This window comes from Solanum tuberosum, unplaced genomic scaffold, assembly GCF_000226075.1.
Source record: "Solanum tuberosum cultivar DM 1-3 516 R44 unplaced genomic scaffold, SolTub_3.0 scf00343, whole genome shotgun sequence".
NCBI lineage: Eukaryota > Viridiplantae > Streptophyta > Magnoliopsida > Solanales > Solanaceae > Solanum > Solanum tuberosum.
Window position 1 is genome coordinate 595,357 of NW_006239267.1, and position 15,376 is coordinate 610,732.

Below are 15,376 nucleotides of genomic sequence, written 5' to 3' on the forward strand. Positions count from 1 at the left end.
GGGGGGGGGGGGGGGCGGATACGGAGGAGTTCCCAATGACTTGTTTGCACCAAGAGAATGCACAGTTATATGAAGATGTACAACAATAACAATACCCAGTATAATCCCACAAGAAGGGTCATGGGAGGGTGGTGTCTGCATTCTTACCTCTACCTTGAGAAGTAGAGAGGTTGATTCTGCTAGACCCTCCACTCAAAGTAAAGCATATTAAGAATCGGGTATGTAAAACAAATAAAGTAGTGAAGAAATCCATAATGAAAACAATAGAGAAGGGAACAGCAGCAATTACAAATACTATGATAACTGAAGCCAATGAGACAATAAAATAGAATAATAAGATAGTATAAGAGTAATAAAAATAATACTGATAAGGAAGCTAGACAACACTCGACTACCCACTAGCCTTCTATCATAATCTTTGACCTCTAAATCCTCCTATCTAGGGTCATGTCCTCGATAAGCTGCAAGTGTGTCTGTGTCATTTCCTACCTTATAACCTCTTCTAAATACTTCTCCGGCCTACCTTTACCTCTCCTCATACCCACTATAGACAACCTCTCACACCTCCTTATGCAAGTGTTTGTACAACTTCTCTTCTCATATCTCATTTTCGCCACCCTTTTCTTGTCCACCACATAGGCCACTCCCACCTTGTTTCGGATATCTTCGATTCTCATCCTATCTCTCCTAATATGCTCACATATCTATCTCAACATCCTCAATTCCACTACTTCCATATTTTTGACATGCGAGTTCTTGACTAGCCAACACTTCGTACTATACAACATAGTTGATCCGACCACCACTTTATAAAACATGGCTTCAAGGCTTGGGGGCACATTCTTATCACACAACACACTGGAAGTGATCCCCCATTTCATCAGCCCCACTGCAATACAATGTGTAACATCCTCATCAATCTCCCCACCCCAAATACTTGATATTTCCCCTTTTATTCCCTGTGAGCATAGTGTGAGATTTCGAGACCCTCTATTTTAAATCCTCTATCTATTCGCTTTATTTTGGTTAAAGACTTGAGCTTTAAAGTCAATATTGCCACCTACACACTTATTGGCAATGGAAATCAGACTTCTTCTAAATCCAGAAATAAGAAGTCCTGCTCCATATTCTACATAGAACTCTTGTGCTATTTTATCAAAATGGAGAATACTTCTGGTAAGTTAGAGTCAAGCAGATATTCAGCAACTCCCTTCCCCCAGTACAGCTGACTGATTCTCCACAAGTATTTAGGCAACACTTCACACTCATATTTCATTCTCTAAAAGTATTACTATCAAGTTCAATGCCCTTCCTTCTCTAACCCAATTTTCAGGACATTTCTATGATAATGAGTTCACTTTTTTCCAACTGACTAGTACTTGGGGTAACTTGCCAACTCATCCACCGGGTAACCAGCTACAAAAACAAGCACAAGTTCCAAATAATCCTGCCCACCAAGACTGAGCATTTGCACTTACACTGAGTATTGTAACTGGGATTTCGACCAGAAATCTCATTTCGACCAGAAATCTCAAATCATCACTTCTATGCTTCAAACCACTTGCCCATTCTTAGGGAAGACATAAACTCACTATTTAGGTTCAAATTATTATCTAACTGTAGCTTAATACTGTCTGAACACAACTCTATCTTCAAAAAGAAGTAAGACAAAGATGGACATTTGAGACTTGAAACATGGAAAGCCAGAAAGGCAAGTGGAAATCTAAGAACAGATTTATCATCAAGAGCAAACTTTATTACTATATGAGAAGTTTCCTTCTAATACTCCCTTATATCAAGTGGCCGGGACCATGGGTTCCACCCGCAGCAGAGTGCAATTATTGCCTATGGATTAGCTTTAATTCTCTTAAAAAATTCATCGAATATTCATAGAATATCAATGTAAAACCTAGTAACTTAAAAAATATCAGAATCTAGAACCCCATAAGCTTCAAATCATGGCTCCGCCTCTGGTTCCACCCTGATCTCCACAACAATCAACTACTGCTCTAAAGTCTCTACCTTCTACTTTCCAACAAGGGTTTGAACTTACTCCCCATAAATTTGCAGCAAAATGTATCAGAAAGACATTTCATTGTTGTACTATCCAAACAAGGAAACAATCAAGAACCATCCTAATAACAATAACTAGCAAATCCTAATGAAAATCACAAGCAATAACGAAAACCCATTTCAATTACGGAACTAGGGCACCTTAATTACACAAAAACAAAGCAATTGAAGTGATAAAAAAACCCATAAAAACAAATTTAAAAAAACTCACCAATCAAAAACTTCAAACCTGATGTTCTTCCCTTCTGACCACAAGAAATGAATCTCTCTTAAACCCCCAAAGAAATGGCAAAAACAAAGACCAAGACCAAGAATATAGGCTCAAAAAAAGAGGACCAAATTGATTCCACCAACCCAAGAATCAACGCGTTTTTGAGTAATTTAGTATCTCAAGTTGAAGAAAATTGTCAATTCTGGCAACTTGGAATCTCAAATTCTTGTTAATTTGGATGAATCAGAAGCAGATTAGAGCTAATGGGGTAGATAGATAACGAACAAGAATGTCTGCAGTTGGGATTTTAGCTGCTTCTGATCGATGTTCGATAGAGAGCCAAGTTGGAAATTTAGCTTAACAAAGAAAGGGATTTAAGGTCCATTTTATATGTATTGACTTTTTATAGAACAATGTTTTTGAAATAATATTATTACCATAATCATTTTTATAATAAAAGAATAATGGAATAATTACTATTATTATACTAAAAGATAACCCTAGTTTGTATGAGTATTTGTTGACCATTTAGTATAATTTTTAGAGATTTTAATGTTTAAATTTCAAAATTTTGATTACATAACTATGAGATTTTTTTGGTCAAAGTTAATTGACTATATTTTTTTATATAAAATTATAAATTTTTACTCTTACAAATACAAATTATATGTGTTGAAAAATGTTACTTTCGATGAGTAATTTTTGTTTTTATCTAATAACTAGTGAACTTGTCCGCGCTTCGCGCGGTCACAAAAATCTTATTAAATTTAAAATTTAATTTCTGTTGGGAATTCAAATTTGAAAGTAATCAAAAAAATATTTTATGAAATTTAAGGTATTTTAATTTTTTTTTCTTTTCATTAGATAAACCAAACAAAATATTTATAAATTTAATCTGTATGTATTTTACAAATCTTAATATTCAAAGAAATTAAATTAAGAGTAAAAACATCAAAACACCGCAAATACTTTTAGTGAAAGTAGAAAGACATAAACACGTCAATACTATGAGTCTATAACTAAAATGTTAAAAGAAAAACATCGCTATACATGTTTTTTACTTATGAAAAGTCAAAATTTTAGTTGAATTAAGAAATAATAGAAAAAAAATCGTCAGCATACAAAATGAGCTATTCTTGTAATATCGTCAATATATTGCATCAAAATATAAACTGCTTTAATACTAAGTATTTGCTTAAGTATCTCTTTGTGACGACAATAATATGATCAATATATTTTTTATAAGCTATAATTGTCACAAACTAAATGCTATGTATATCTAATCTCAAATTAAAATACGCAATTTAAAAGATGAGGAAATACGATTGTAACTCATTATACAGAAACATAAAAGAATTACTTTATGATCTCTCTTTACAAATCTTGAAAATATTAGTAGGCGACCTTTGGCATAGCAAACTACCTTCACTACTCTTATGTATACAATAAATATTACCCCTCCCCCCTCCCAATTACATGTAGCTTAATGTTTTAACAAAAGAAATGACATATAACAATATAATTATGCATAAATTGTAGAACAATAATAAATAATCAATTCAAGTGAAAAAGAAAATATATTAAAGTACCGATAAAATCAGCTCCATATATTTTTCAGTAGTAGCAAGAAATTATATGTGATGTGATCATATTTTTGACAATTAAAATAGGATTTCATCATCACGATTCCTTTGTTCACTATTGTCAATTCATGTTTTGATCGAAGTGGATCCAATATTTAGAAATCATAAATACACATCTAATTTTAATATAAACATGCTACTTGCTAAGAGACTAAATGAATGAGATTTCGACCTTCAAATTGTTTTGTCAAATAATGAAAGGAGGTTTATAGTAGAGAAAAGGAAGAAAACAAAATTGGAGAATAGGGTGGTGTGGAATGAAAACAAAACCAAAATAGATGAAAGGAAAAAGTAGCCATTTCACAATAAAACACACACAAATCAATTGCATGTTACTGATTATACATTTAAATTGCAATATCTCTTTACAAAAAAGTTGCCATCCTCAAATTTCTAGACAAGATAATTTTTTGTTGTCTCCTTTTACATCAAACAATAATTTAAAAGCATGCAGAAAAAACTGCTATATTACATCAAACAACAATTAAAATTTAAAAAGCGTCTAGAAAGAAAATGTCAAATTCACCTCTGGATCAATATACTTCAGATTACATAAAGATTTGCTTACGGAATAGTCTCCTATCCACAAGTTACAGTGAAAACCTTGACCAACAGAGTAACTGGGACGATGCAGGACAAAAAATGAGGATGCTGCAAAAACAAATAAAATTAATTAGTACATTAATTATAGAAGAAAACTCATTTTCCCTTATCAATGCCCATTCCATTCAAATTGAATAGCCACAAAGAAGATTAGAGAAGGTAACCTTTTGTATAATTAAAATGATTTAATGTGAGCTATGAATATATTTATTAAGAGTAAAAGTTACGAAGATGAAAAGATACAAGTTATGGAAAAAGATGAATAAAAAATGTAAAATAAATGAGATGGCTTTTGGTCTTATCATATATTACATAAATAATTACTGTATTATTTTAAAAAGTAAAACCATAAAAGTTGAGGAAAGATAAGAGGAGACTTTTTCAGATTTTTTAGATACCGCTAAAAACGGTGATGTGTAATTAATGTATACAATAAATAATTAAATTAATTAATCAATAAGAAAGAGGAAAATTAGAAAAATGAAGGAAAAAAATTAAAAAAAAATAGATAAATATCTTTCCTGGCCTATGAAGCATGCCACATCACTATTCTAACATCCAGCTTTATATTATATATAGATATGAATTCAACAATTAAAAGGGATTGATTGAATTTAAAAACCTATTCATTCTGATTTGATCAAAGCTCATAACTAAAATACTATAAATGTAAATGAATTTGAAAAAATATACCATAAAATTACTACGTATGATACAAATAGTAATAACTATTAGTTCATAAAATTTAATTTCTTAAAATTCCAACAAGATGTAAAACTTTTCTATTGTTAAATTAAATAAAAGTTATTTAACCAAATTATTCATTAAAAATTGAGTGAAGATTTGTCTTTCAACAAAGTATTACTTCAAAAAGTTTTGCTCGAATTAATTTATTCATTATTAGTACTCCAATATTTCGTATTTCTTATCATAAAATTCAAATCATATATGCATAAATTGATTTTATATTTTTATTCGAGTAAATTTTTTGAATAATCATTTATATTTGGAAAATTGTCTAATAATATCACTTTTGTTTCTTTTAGGACTATAATATGACTCAAATATTTTTATTTTCCTCAAAATATACTTGATACAATAAAAAGAAATTATTCTCTCTCTTAATGAGATGTTATGTCATATTATTTTATATTGTTTTAGCAATAAACCTTCTATTGCAAAGAGAGGAAGTTATTTTAAATTAAAGAGAAGTTATGAAGGACTATGTAGTTATTTTGGAGAAGAAGAGAAACTCTAGTAAAATATAGGAATGATGTATTGGTGTTTTTTGTTCGTTAAGTGAAGCACTTCTTTAGACATATTATATGTCTGTTTTTGCTAAAACCTTTATGTTCATATTATAGTCTGCTACAATGTGATGTTGTCACTTGCCTATAAAATGATATTTAGCTATAAACTATAGCAAGTTACGATAAGCTTTTTTGAAATATAAATACTAAAAAATTGTTATTTTGAAGATCAAATTTATTTGCAAATATATTTTTGTAAGACATTGATGAATTCTTTTTACTTAATTTGATTTGTCCTCTTGATCAGATTCAAGAAACCAATTCAATATTTTCCTCGATAAGAGCAAGACAATTTTTTTTTATGGACATATAGGTAAATACTTGTGAATGAAATCTAGAACAAAGATTTTGGCTATAAAATTGAAGTAGCTAAATTATCATACATAAAACAATGTATCAAGCTAGTGAAGGTATAATAATAGCGTGCAAACTTATTCACCTCTTTAGTTTTAAAATCTTTAAGAAGGGGAAAATGCTTCCATTGAATATGTAAAAAAGTTGCTTATACAGATATTAAATGCTTGTTTGGAAAGTCACTCGAGTAATTAGATTTGGTGTAATGGGTGTAATTATACTATTTGACGTGTTTGGTTGACCATATAATTATCTGGTCAACATATAATTCGGTATAATTGACAGTGAGTAATTACACTCTCCAATTCTCAGAGAGTTGTGAATTACTAGTAATTACATGATGTAATTACAAGCTGATTACTTTTCTTTTTTTTATTTCTATTTTTTTTTTGTTGTTTCTATTATTTATTTATTTATTTTTCGTTTTTATATTATAAAAAAATTATATTTTATTTTATGTTATTTATATTTCATTTCATTCTCATTCTCAACCTTTATTTCATGTGATTCTGTGTAATTTTTCGTATTATCTATTTTTTTTTGGTAATAATAGATATTTTATATATAACTTCAGTAGAGGTTACATCAGGGATATTATAATTCCCAAACTTAGCTAGGTTAATCCAAGATACCAAGGACACTTGTTTATTTTTTTCATTAGCAAATTTTGTTAGTATTCTAATTTTAAATTAAAGTAGAATTTATGTATGTTATGTTAAAGTTTGACATAAGAGTATTATATTAAATTTTTTGTTTTGAATTTAGAACTTATGATATATTTTCAGTTTCACTTATTTTAGTAATATTGTCTTGAGATTTCACATTGTAAGTCGTTTATTTTTTAGTTAGAATAGATTATCTTTTTGTCAAATGTGTTAATAATTTATGACATTTTATTTATAATATTAATCTTTTTGTCAAACTTGCATTCATGATGTTCATATAAGTCTTGTACTTTTAGTTTTTATGATTAATTCAATTAAAATATACTAATTTGAAAAATATAAATCAATTGTTTTTTTTTCATGATATTAGTTAAGGACATACGTTTATCAATTAATATATTTTGGAAAGACAATATATATCTTAAATATTTAATTTAATATCATTTATAAAGTTTCTTATTTGTCTAATACAAATTTTAAAATTTAGATAATTCACTTTTATTTTTAAAATTCAATATAATCTAATGATTGCAATTTTCAATCAAACAGTACATTTGTAATTACACTGTGACAAATAAACAAGTCAGTGTAATTACTAGGTTGTGTAATTACTAGATTGATAATTACACTAATTCCAATTACCAGGTGGCTTTCCAAATAAACTCCAACAAACTTTAATCGTATAGTTAAAATATTTATTGTTAAAATGGTATAATAATAATAATAATAATAATAATAATAATAATGATAATAATAATAATAATAATAATAATGATAATGATAATAATAATAATAATAATAATTATTATGATGATAATAATATGACATGACATTCATTAGGAGAGAGGATGATATTTTTATTGTGTAAGTATATTTTGAGAAAAATAGAAATAGTTGAGTGATATTATAGTTCTCAAAGAAATAAAAATATTACCGGACAATTTCCCAAACATGCGTGACTATGTAACAAATTCTCTGAATAGTCACCCATGTTTGAATAATTATCAAAGTAATATCATTTTTGTTTCTTTTACTACAATGTCACCCAACTATTTTTATTTTCTCAAAATATATTTGACATAATAATAAAAAATTCTCTCGCCAAATGAAATGTCATGCCATAATTTTATTTAAACAATAAACCTTTTATTGCAAAGAGAGGAGGCCATTTCAAAAGAAAAGTCATAAAGGATTATTTAATTCTTTTGCGGAAGAAGAGAAACTCTAGTAAAATATAGAGATTATCAATTACGTATTAGTATCTTTTATTAATTACTATAATATAGTATAATTTACAGCTAAATAATAGTGTCATGCCACATTATTATTCTTTAAACAACAAACCTTCTATTGCAAAGAGAGGAAGCCATATTAAAAGAAAAGTCTTGAAGGATTAGGTAGTTGTTTTGCAGAAGAAGAGAAACTCTAGTAAAATTTAGGGATTATGTATTAGTGTCTTTTGTTAGTTATGTGAAACACTTCTTTAGACATAGTATATGTTTTCTTTTGCTAAAAACCTCTATGATCATATTATAGTCTAGTATAGTGTGATGTCATTTTCCTATAAAACATCATTTGACTGTAAATTATAGTAAGTTATGACATGCTTTTGAAGTATTAATGCTAAAAAACTACTATTTTGTAGAACAATTGTTTGTTCATATATTTTGGTAAGGCAGTTATGAAAATTTGTTACTAAATTTATTTTGTCTTTTTGATCAACTTTAAGAAACAAGTTTAAATACTTCTCCGATCTACCTTGACCAACACTTCATGTAACTTGCCCCAGACCTTAAAATAAAATTACGTACCTCGATCTGAAATGATGGAAAGGGGTACCCTATGCAACCTTATGTGCTATATCCTTGACATAAATCTTGGCTTAACTACTGCGAATTATAATTCACCCTAACTAGAATAAAGTGAGCTGATTTAGTCAACCTATCCACAATGACCCAAATGAAATCATACTTCCCCAAGGTCTTAGGAAGACCCATCACGAAATCCATGGCTATCATTTCTCACTTCCACTCAGGAATAGACATCCTCTGAAGTAAACATGTAGCCCTCTACTGCTCATATTTCACATGCTAACAGTTCTGACACTCGAACACACTCACCTATCTCCCTTTTTCAGCCCAAACCACTAAAGTTGTCTCAAGTCCCGGTATATTTTGGTTATACCCGGGTGGATCAAATACCGAGAGCCATAAGACTCTGCCAACAAATTCTGCATCAAGTTATCCACCCGAGGAAGACAAGCTCGTCCTCTAAAACATAGAACCCCCCAGTGTCAAGTGTAGCATCTGAGGCCTCACGAGACACCACCTTGTTCTAGAGCTTGCTTATTCTGAAATTGCTTGGTTTTGATACTCCTCCAAAAATGTGGGCTTAATTTCAATACCAACCAACACTCCATCATTCTTTGAGATTCCCACCTACACGAAACCAGATGCTAGAGTCTGAATCTCCCCAGCCAAAGGTCGTTTAGACACCCCTAAGTAAGCTAAATTGCCCATGCTAATTTCTTTCTGGCTCAATGTGTCTGCCACCACATTGGCCTTACTCGGATGATATTGGATGGTCACATCATAATCCTTAAGCAACGCCATCCACCATTGCTATCTCAAATTCAAATCTATCTGAGTTAACACATGCTGAAGGCTATAACGATCGGTGAATGTCTCACAACTGACACTAGAGAGATAATGCCTCAAAAGTTTTAGATCAAATACCACAACTTCCAATTCTAAGTCATGAATGAGATAGTTTTTATCACGAACCTTAAACTATATGGAGGCATATGCAATGACTTTCTTATCTTGCATCAAAACAACACCAAAATCAAAATGCGAAGAATCACAATGAACTGCAACAACTCCATCCACCTTCTCTTTCTCAGGTTCAAATATTTCTGCATAAACACATGTTGCTGGCTACAATGATCAGTGACTACCTCACACTTGACACCATAAAGGTAATTTCTCCATATCTTGAGTGCAAAGACTACCGCTGCCAATTCCAAATCATGTGTTAGATAGTTCTTCTCATAGAGTTCAATTGCCTTGATTAGGATATCACATTATTTTCTCGCATTAACACAACACCCAAATCCGAATGTGAAGTGTCACAAAGCAAAATGAAATCCTTACCTTCCACAGGCAATGCTAGGATGGGAGCCGTAGTCAAGAGAGACTTAAGCTTTTGGAAGCTCTCTTCACACTTCTCAAACCACTCAAAGGGTACCTCTTTATGAGTTCGTTTAGTCAGGTGAATAGCAATGGAGGAAAAATTCTTAATACACCCGCGTAGGAGCTAGAAGTGCCCACAAAGCTTCTAACCTCAGTCACAAAGCTAGTGCAGACCCAACTCTTAACTGTCTCAATAATTTGGGGATCTACCATCACCCTTTTCTATGAAACCATATGCCTTAAGAAAGCAACTAAGGTCAACCAAAATTCGCACTTCAAGAATTTGGCATACAATTTATGTCTTCTCTGGATACCCAGAACGATGCGAAGGTTCTTTGCATTGTCTTACTTTTTCTTGGAGTAGATCAAGATATCATTTATAAACACAATTGCAAAAGAATCCAAAAATGGCTTAAAGACTTCATTCATCAAACTAATGAAAGCGGCAAGCACATTGATTAACCCAAACGACATTACTAAGAATTAACCGAGTCCTGAATGTTGTCTTAGGTATATCCTTAGGCCTAATATTTAACTGATGATACCCTGATGTTAGATCTATTTTTTAAAACACCGAAACACCTTGTAACTGCTCAAATAAGTAATCTATGTGTGGTAAATGGTACTTATTTTGGATGGTAACCTTGTTTAACATCATGTACTATATACACATTCTTATGCTACCCTCCTTCTTTTTAACGAACAACACCAGAGCACCCCAAGGCAATGCACTAGGATGAACATACCCCTTATGTACAAGTTGTTGAAGTTGGGTCTTAAGTTCTGTCAACTCATTTGGGGCCACCCGATAAAGAGGAATATAGATTGGTCAAGTATCCGGCTCCAAATATGTGCAAAAATCAACATCCCTATCCGGAGGCATACCCGACAGGTCCGTAGGGAATACCTCTCGAAATTCTGAAACCACTGAGATTGACTCGATAAAGAAGGACTCTGCACTAATATCACGAAGATAAGCTAAGTAAACTAAACAACTAGTCCCCACCAACCTTCTAGTATGAATAAAGGATATGATCTTTACAGGCTTAGGTGTGTGCACACCTTCCACTCTAGTCTTTCCCTACCCAAAATCTGGTACGACAAAACTAACAAACCAAGGGCTCTAATACCTACTTTGTCATGACCTAACTCGATGTGAGATGCATCCACACTAACGCACAATGGGAGAACCAATTAAATACTACCACACAGTCTACTAAACAACCAAAAGTAAAAAGTTTTCAATAATTTTAAAACAAGCATTCATAATCCAAAATTGAAGTTATAAAACAATTATGGAATACCTCATAGAATCTAAAAGTCATGAACCAAAACATCTACATAGTCTAGTATGTAGGGATGCAACCCCAAAATAAGAGTCTAAGTCCGAAAAAATGGACCAGAGAGAATAGAGAAATCCATAGCATCCCCAAAGAAAAACTCACCCTTGGATTCAGGAAAGATTAGAGGCACATCTGAGGTCATAAATCAACTGCCATAATAATGTCTTGTACACAACAAAGAAAGAGTAAGTGCAGTATCATTACACCATATCCACAATGTACTAGTAGGAGTTAGTTATATGAAATATGAATAGGTAACCACAACTTAGTAAAATAGATAACACATGCAACAACATGATCAACAATAGTGCAACAAGCCAACCAATTCACTTGAGGAACACACACACAAATAGTTAATGTACCATGCATGCTACCTTAGCCAACCGTTAGTATGTACCAGTGTAATACCCGAGCCAACCATATATGCATAACCCATACAAGGCGGGGTACCCATGCCAACTATTAGTATGTACCGGTCATGGTACCGATCCAACCAAGGGATATCTTGTACCACACATGGTACCTGAGCCAATCAATAATCACACATATCAATCACACCTACAATCATTAGGAATACAAATTACACTTGTACACCAAGTAAATACATTGCAATTGATAACAATATAACATGTATGTTTATATTCTTTCCATTTCCCTAGTCATACGTTATATATGTTATTACTAATGCAAGAGTTAACAAACACATATAACATAAACGAGAATCAAATAACCATTACCTTCCTTGAATCAAGCTCGAAATGCTCTATTGAACCTGAGCTTCCCCTTGTTATGATACCTAGCCTGTTCCTAGACTACAATTAATCAACATAACACATAATCAAACCCAAATGACCTAAATACACTCGTATTATATCCTAATCCCAAACCCCAGGTTAATTTCATGATAATTCTACCCAAACCAGGGGTTTTCATCACTAAACCAACCCAAACCCTCCCCTAAAGATCACCACCAATGATTCTAAGGCTCTAGAATTGAATTACTAAGTTAAGGGGAGTCATTTGCTTAGCTTTAGTGATGATTGCAGTGGAAAATGAATGAAAACTATCATAGGCCGCCTTTGCACTTCTCCAAAATGTTATTGGTGGATTATGAGCGATTTTGGGGAGTTTTGTCCATTTTAGCAACTTACCCCACCATAGCGGTCTAATTCCACTATATAGTGGTGTTGTAGCGGGATATTCCACTATAGCGGGAATTAATTTAGGACGTCGTAGTGGACTGTCTCATGCTGTAGCATCTTGCATGAGATAAAACCTCAGAAATCCTCCAAAAGGAGTCCATTTCGCAATACACCTCGAACCTTGACGTTCTAAACTAACTCCTTCACGTCAAGTTTGATATCGAAAGATCTAATTACCCAAATTCACTTTCGAAAAGTTCTATGGACTCCTTAGCATCTTAGCAACCAAGAAATTAGACTCGACTTTGACAATTCCCCCAATCCTTTTCTTTGATTGCCGCACACCTTCCTGACTCTGATTTCTTTCAAGCCTAGCCAATCTTGACATTTACAACTCTTCAAACCAAAACTTTTCTCCCTCACTTCTTTCACTAAAGGTTCACCCATAACGACTGTGAGGGTCGTTACACTTTTGTTAGTTATGTGAAGCACTTCTTTGACATATTTAGTGCTTTGTTTCGCTAAAACCTCTATGATCATATTATAGTCTACTATAGTGTGATGTTGTCATTTGCCTATAAAATATTATTTGAATGTAAATTATAGTAAGTTATGACGTGCTTTTGAAGTATTTATGCTAAAACTTATTATTTTGAAGATCAACTTTGTTTGTGCTGGTGCATATATTTTGGCAAGGCATTGATGATAATTTGTTATTAAATTTGTTTTTGTCTTCTTGGTCATCTTTAAGAAACTAGTTAATTTTTTTCTCGATAAGAGCAAGATTAAAATTATATATTAACGTACATGCAAATACTTGTGAATGAAACCTAAAATAAAGATTTTATCTATAAAATTAAAAAGTAACTAGATTCTCGTATAAAAAGTAATGTATTAGACTAGTGGAAATATAACAATAGCATACAAACTTATAAACCTCTTTAGTTTAGAAATCTTTCAGAATCATATCAATGCGAATAGGTAAAAAAGCTTGCTTATAGAGACACTAATCAAGCCTCCATTGTATTGTTAGCATATTTATTGTTAATTTTTTTTAAAAGGTACTAGTTTACTGTGCACGTACATATCTTGTTAATTAGTAATAATTATTAATTAGTAATAAATGTACATAAAAATAACATAGTTTTGTGGTTACATTAAATTATTAAATAATATTTTTTTTTAAAATAATGAAATTTTGAATAATAACAGTATTTAAAGACATGCTTCTCTTTAATTTTATGTATTTTCCTCTTAATGAAGATATTGTCATATCACTCAGTATATTTAATGTAAGAGTTGTCTTTAAATAAAAGTCTTAACCTATTCAATTTGATCATGAATAAGTTTAGTTCATCAATTATTTATTTAAACTCTAACCGGACACAATTTTATTACACATCAAATTTCTTTAATAATAAAAATTTCAACAGATTTTCAAATATCTATTGTATCATTGAGCAACGTCTTAAGTTAATATACAGTAATTCCTTAAAATGCTGGCGAAATAGTGAATGTCCCTAATATGTAGAATAATAATGTAGTTGTTTTCCTAACTAATTTTATTTAGTAAGAAAAATTACTTTATATTTTGTTTGTTTTAAAGGAAAAAAAATTGCATGAAAAGAATAAAAATACTAAAAGAATGAAAAACAAGAAAGAAAGCTTATGAACTGAAGTTGAAAGATCGATATTTTGTTACTGCAATCTAAGAACTCAATTTATAATAAAACTACTAACTTCTAAACCTAAAAGTAAGCAAAAATATCTGCTAAAAGTATCAAACTCATGAATTCTATAAAATACTAATTATTTAAAATTCAAATAGAACACTACTCTTAATAATTGACTAGGTCTATCTTAATTAAATTACTGTAGTAAAAACTTTACAACTCTAAAGGAAATATTTAATACTCCTTCTTGCTTTAGAAATTGTAAAATTTTGTTCCTCTATCTTGAGATCTCCGCACTTGATAAACGAAAGTGACCTTGTGAATAAATCTACAGATTCATCTTTTGGCTTGTAGTTATTGTGTTTGTGTGACTATCGATTGGCTCGAATACCACACCTTGTACAAGGGTTGGTTTGGGTACCATGTCTCGTACATATTATCAGCAGACTCGAGTACCACACTTGGTATGGGATATCTTTCATTTGTCGCGGGTACCACACCTGATACATATTATTGGTTCACTCGGTGCCACACCTGGTACGTGATACTATTGGTTGTCTCAGGTACCACGCCTAATACATGTTTTACTATTCTCTTGTATATTGGTTCCATGAGTGAACTGGGATTAATTCTTCGAAATGTGATTGTTACATGTTGGTCTATGAGTGGCAAGAAATTGTGTTTAAATGTTTGGAGAGTTCTTGTGTAGATCAGGAGGTCATATTAATCACTGTATATGATATTTGAGGATCCTTGGTGGTCCGGATTACTTGAAAGGTGTGAGGAATCAAGTTTGAGTGATCGTGTATGATTTCAAGCTTGACTCAAGCAGTTGTTAAGTCAGGATGTTGATTGGGAGCTTTGCTCAATATCTAGCTTTTGCGGTATTGTCAATTTGGGTGATTTGGATTGTACCTGATAAAGGGATTGGGTCAACATAGTTTAGTAAGATCCTCACAGGTGGTTTTCTAATTTGGACAAGGGCCAGGGTGTTGGTGTAAGTGCTTGAGGAACAATGGTACTCTGGTTAACATAGTTGTAGTGGATTGGAATCAGGAATGGGAACAATTGAGGAATTTCTGGTGTTGGTAGAATGAGTGGTTTTGAGAAAGTCTTTATATGATAGAGGAGTTAGGTTGTGATCAGATGTTGGGGGGGGGGGGGGGGG

The 15,376-nt window shown here is 31.7% G+C and overlaps 1 protein-coding gene across 1 annotated transcript in view; it reads right to left on the reverse strand.

Annotated features, from left to right (window-relative positions):
• The window catches only part of LOC102596946 (U-box domain-containing protein 4-like), an 11,513-nt gene extending 8,851 nt beyond the window's left edge, over nt 1-2,662 (reverse strand). The window contains exon 1 of the mRNA XM_006361156.2: nt 2,285-2,662. The gene's annotated coding sequence lies outside the window, so the exon portion shown is untranslated. The remainder of the gene's footprint in view (nt 1-2,284) is intronic.
• Nucleotides 2,663-15,376: the final 12,714 nt, after the last annotated feature.